Source organism: Bos taurus, chromosome 14, assembly GCF_002263795.3.
Source record: "Bos taurus isolate L1 Dominette 01449 registration number 42190680 breed Hereford chromosome 14, ARS-UCD2.0, whole genome shotgun sequence".
NCBI classification, from domain to species: domain Eukaryota; kingdom Metazoa; phylum Chordata; class Mammalia; order Artiodactyla; family Bovidae; genus Bos; species Bos taurus.
In genome coordinates, this window is record NC_037341.1 from 44341476 (window position 1) to 44347475 (window position 6000).

Genomic DNA, 6000 nt, shown 5'->3' on the forward strand with positions numbered 1-6000 from the left:
CATAGTCAATAAAGCAGAAATAGACGTTTTTCTGAAACTCTCTTGCTTTTTCCATGAACCAGCAGATGTTGGCAATTTGATCTCTGGTTCCTCTGCCTTTTCTAAAACCAGCTTGAACATCTGGAAGTTCATGGTTCACATATTGCTGAAGCCTGGCTTGGAGAATTTTGAGCATTACTTTACTAGCGTGTGAGATGAGTGCAATTGTGCGGTAGTTTGAGCATTCTCAATATATGTATATTTCTATGCATTACAAAATAATCACCAGGATGTGTCTAGTTCCCACATCGCCATATAAAGTTGTTACAATACTATTGACTATGCTCCCAGTGCTGTACAGTTCATCCCCATGAATCATTTATTTTGTAACTGGATGTTTATACCTCTTAATCTCCCTCACCTATTTCATTTATCCCTCTACCCTCACTCCTCTGGCAACTGCCTGTTTGTTCTCTGTATCTATGAGTTTGTTTCTGTTGTTATGTTTATTCACTTGTTTTGTTTTTTAGATTCCCATATAAGTGAAATCATATGGTATTTGTCTTTCTCTGTGTGATTTATTTCACTTAGCATAATACTCTCCAGGTCCATTCATGTTGTTACAAATGGCAAGATTCGTTTTTTTTTTTTTTATGGCTAATATTTTGTTTCTTTTCCTTCTTTTCCATTCATCTATCCATCCTAAAGGAGATCAGTCCTGGGTGTTCACTGGAACTACTGATGCTAAAGCTGAAGAAACTCTAATACTTTGGCCACTTCATGTGAAGAGTTGACTCATTGGAAAAGACCCTGATGCTGGGAGGGATTGGGGGCAGGAGGGGGACGACAGAGGATGAGGTGGCTGGATGGCATCACTGACTCAATGGACATGAGTCTGAGTTGGTGATGGACAGGGAGGCCTGGCATACTGCGATTCATGGGGTTGCAAAGAGTTGGACACGACTGAGCGACTGAACTGAACTGATGAATGGACAATTAGGTTGCTTTCTTATCATGACTAATTGTAAATAATGCTGCAATGAACAAAGGGGTGCATATATTTTTTGAATTAATGTTTTTAATCTTTTTGGAAAAACACTCAGAGTGAAACTGCCAGACCATATGATAGTTCTATGTAAAATTTTTTCAGGAAACTCCATATTGTTTTTCACAGTAGTCATATCAATTTGCATTCCCACAAATGTTGCACAAGAGTTCCTTTATCTCTACATCCTTGTAAACACTTTTTATTTGTTGTCATGTTAATAATTGTCTATTCAGGTCCTCTGCTCATTTTTTAATCTGTTTGTGTGTGTGTGTGTGTGTTTCTTGGTGTTTATTTTTATGAGTTCTTTGTATATTTTGGATATTAATCCCCTATCAGATATATCACTTGCAAATATCTATCCCATTCATTAGGCTGTCTTTTCATTTTGTTGAGAGTTTCATTTGCTGTGCAAAAAATTTTTAGTTTGATGTAGTCCCATTTGTTTATTTTTGCTTTTGTTTTCCTTGCCTGAGGAGGCATATCCCCCCAAAATATCGATAAGACCCATGTTGATAATGTACTGGCTATGGCTTTTTTTTTTTTTGATAATGTATGGCTAAGGCTATGTTTTTTTCCTAGGTATTTTTTGGGTTCAAGTCTTACATTTAAATCTTTACTCCATTTTGAGTTTATTTTTGTACATGATGTGGAACAGTGGTCCGGTTTCATTCTTTTGCATGAGCTGCCCAATTTTCCCAGTATCATTACTGAAAAGTCAGTCTCTTCCCCACTGTAAATCCTTACCTCCTTTGTCATGGATTAACCATCCATAGAGTGTAGCTTAATTTCTGGGCTCTCTATTCTGTTCCATTAAGCTATATATCTGTTTTTGTGCCAGTATCATATTGTTTTGACTACTGTAACTTTGTAGTATAATTTGAAATCAGGGAGCTTGATGCCTCCAACTTTGCTCTTCTTTCTCAAGATCACTTTGGCTATTTGAAATCTTGAGTTTCCACACAAATTTTAGGGGCTGCCCTGGTGGCTCAGAAGGTGGGGAATTCGCCTGCAATGTGGGAGACCTGGGTTTGATCACTGGGTTGGGAAGATCTCCTGGAGGAGGGCATGACAACCCACTCCAGTATTCTTGCCTGGAGAATCCCCACAGACAGAGGAGCCTGGCAGTCTATAGGGTCGCAGAGAGTTGGACATGACTGAGCGACTAAGCACACACAGATTTTAGAATTATTTGTTCTAGTTCTGAGAAATGCCACTAGTTTTAAAATAAGGATTTCATTGAATCTGTGGATTGCCTTAGGGAGTATGATAGTTTTAACTATTAATTCTTCCAATCCATGAACATCTTTCCATTTGTTTTCTTGTCTTCAACTTCTTTCATCAATGTCTTATAATCTCTGAGTACAGTTAGCTGTTAGTGTATAGAAATGCAACAGATTTCTGTATATTACTTTTGTATCTTGCAATAGTTTTTTGGTGGTATCTTTAGGACTTTCTTTACTGTAGTCTGAAAACAGTGATGGTTTTACTTGTTCCTTTCCAATTTGGACTCTTTTTATTTTATTTTTTCTTATCTGATTGTCATTGAATAAAAGTGGCAACAGTGGGCACATTTGTTTTGTTTCCTGATCTTAGGAGAAATGCTTTCAGCTTTCTACCATTGAGTTTAATGTTGACTAGGTTTGTCATATATGGCCTTTATTATGTTGAAGTATAATTTCTCAGTACCCACTTTGTTAGAAGTTTTTGTCATAAATGAATGTTGAATTTTGTCAGACTCTTTTTCTGCATCTATTGAGATGATCATATGATTTTTTTTCTTCAATCTATTAATGGGTAAACCACACTGATTAATTTGGAGGAATTGAACCCTTCTTGTATCCCTGGAATAAATCCCACTTAATCATGGTGTATGATTCTTTTAATGTATTCTTAAATTTTGTTTGTTAGTATCTTGTTAAGGATTTTTGCCTCTATGTTCATCAGTGATACTGTCTTGTAATTTTCCGTTTTTCTTTGTGGTATTGTTGACTGACTGTGGCACCAAAATGATACTGACCTCATAGAATAAGTTCAAAAATGTTCTTTCCTCTGCAGTTTTTTGGGATTTGAGAAGGGTGGTATTAGTTCCTTAAATGTTTGGTGGAATTCACCTTTGAAGCTGTCTGGTTCTGGACTTTAGTTTTTTAGGACTTTAAAAAAAATTGTTGACTCAATTTAATCAATCTGTTTATATTTTCTAGTTTTCTGATTCAATCTTGGGTGATTGTACATTTTTAAGAATTTATCCATTTCTTCTAAGTTGCTCATTCTATAATAATCTCTTATGATCCTTTGTATTTCTGTGGTTTGGGGTTTAACTTCTTCATTTCTGATTTTACTTATATGAGCTTTCTCTTTTTTTTTCTTGGTGAATCTAGCTAAAGTTTTACTGATTTTGTTTATCTTTTAAAAGAACTAGCTCTTAATTTTACTGATCTTTTGCACTACTTTTAAAAATCTTTATTTTCATTTTTTCTGCTCTGATCTTTATGATTTCTTTGCTTTATACCAAGTTTGAGTTTTGTAGGTTCTTCTTTTTCTAGTTCCTTTAGGTGTAAGCTTAGGTTGTTTTTGAGATTTTTCTTCTTTCCTGAGGTAGCTTTTTTGGCTATAAACTGATAGCTCAGTTGTTAAAGAATCCACCTGCAATGCAGGAGACCCCAGTTTGATTCCTGGGTCAGGAAGATCTGCTGGAGAAGGGATAGGCTACTCATTCCAGTATTCTTGGGCTTCCTTTGTGGCTCTAAAGAATCTGCCCACAATGCAGGAGACCTGGGTCCGATCCCTGTGTTGGGAAGATCTCCTGGAGAAGGGAAAGGCTACCCACTCTAGTCTTCCGGCTTGGAGAGTTCCATGGACTGCATAATCCATAGGGTCACAAAGAGTCAGATCTGACCAAGTGACTTTCACTTTCTCTTTTCCCTTATAGAACTGCTTTTGCTGTTTACTGTGGATTTTGAGTCATTGTGTTTCCAATTTCATTTGTCTCCATGTATTTTTTTTTTAAATTTCTTCCTTGATTCCTTCAGTGACCCATTGGTTATTTACCAGCATAATGCTTAATCTTCACATGTGTTTTGAGTTTTTAAAAATATATGTACTTTATTTCTTTACTGTTGTGGTTTACTCAAGTTCTCCTTTCCAACCTCTTGTCTTTCAAATACTAGCCATACTTGAATGCCTAATACATGTCTCCACATGTCCATGTAGTTGACCTTGATCATCCTGGCTCCCTTGCTGGAGATATCTCTACTCCTGTGGGCATCTATAATACCTACTGTCTATATCATCCCCATGGCACTAATTCCAAATTCTCCCTGTTCCTAGCACAGAACTTCAAAAACCCTTGGACTTTCTTGATTGATAAGAGTGCTTTATGATATACATAATGAACCTCTTTGGGCCATGCTGGAGTTGCTGGTAGTAAGATACGGAGAAAAAACAACCATGTGCTTAGAAGTTGGAACTTTCAGCTCCACTCCCTGACCCTGGCGAGGGGAGAGAGAAGAGGTGGAGACTGAGCTCAATAAATGGCCAATGATTTAATCAGGCATGTTTGTGCAATGAAACATCAATAAAAAAAAAAAAAAAAGAAAGAAAGAAAGAAAAACTCAAGGCAGCAAGGTTTGAGGAACTTCCTGGTTGATGCAAATATCGATGACTCAGAGGGTCATGCACCTGACCTCACATGGACAGACGTTCCTATACGTTACTGTATTGAATACCTTACCCTGGTTGTTCTGTCCTACTTTACACTTATTTGGGGTTTTAACCAAAATACAATGAGAATAGTCTCAGAACCTTAAAAAGGTGATACTAAACTGATAATCCTAAATATATTTTCCTAAGTTCTCTGAGTCATTCTAGCCAATTACTGAATCTGAAGTAGCATCGTAGGAACTTCTGAATTTGTAGCCAAGTCAGACAGAGTATAGGTAGCCTGGAGACCCCACTTGCAGCTGGCATCTGATGTAAGGGAAATCTGTTAGGGACTTTGCATTTTAGCTTATAGTATCTGATGCTAACTGCAGTTATTATTAGAATTGAATTGAATTGTAGGACTCCCAGTTGGTGTCAGGGAATTGGCATCAGAACACAGAATTACCCTGTGTAATTAAAATACACATATTTTTATGTTGTCTTATTTATAGTGTTGATTATCATCGAGCAGAAATGACAGCATCTCAAGATGAGGAAGAGAGCAATTATAGCAGTATTTTCATGTCCACACCAATCTGATCAAGTTGATTGGTGGTCAGTGAAGTAATCAACACATTTTAGTATGAGCATTCTGTCTCCCCAGCTGGATTGTGTGCTTGTGGAAGTCAAGTCCACATTTCCTATGTCTTCATATTTTAAACCATGCTTCATGAATTATCTTAAAAAATTCTAAGTACTAATGACATGCTTTATGGTTGATATGATGATATACAAATAAGTACTTATTAATTATAATATTCATTTTTTCATTTCATGCCTACTTAGCAATCTTGTTTCTACAGATATTACTTTTATATTTTTTCATTTCCTTATTTCACAAATAGGAAAAGATAATCCATAGATAAGCCTCTTTCCTAAAATCTCAGAGTAAGTCAGGACCACACCTGAAATTAAAAGTCCACCCCATTTGGGCTTCATTTGTGACTTAGCTTATCACACCCTCCTTAAGTATTAAGAGCTACTGGTCTTTCTTAGTTCCAATAATTCTATGAATGATAATAGTGATATAGCCATTGAAGTTCAGAAACAGATTTTATTATTCATAGTGAGCTTGTCATTCATTTTTGAATTTTTCATTTAGCCTTATGTTTATGCTAGTAATTAAACTCATTTTGCCAAATTAAGTCGGTGAGTCACTTATACTGATAGGAAATGTTAAGAATCTAGCTTAAGACACATACTTTTAAAAAGGAAAAGAAATAGAGTTCAAGCATTGACAAAACAGAAACACTTAAAAAAGATCTTGAGTATAT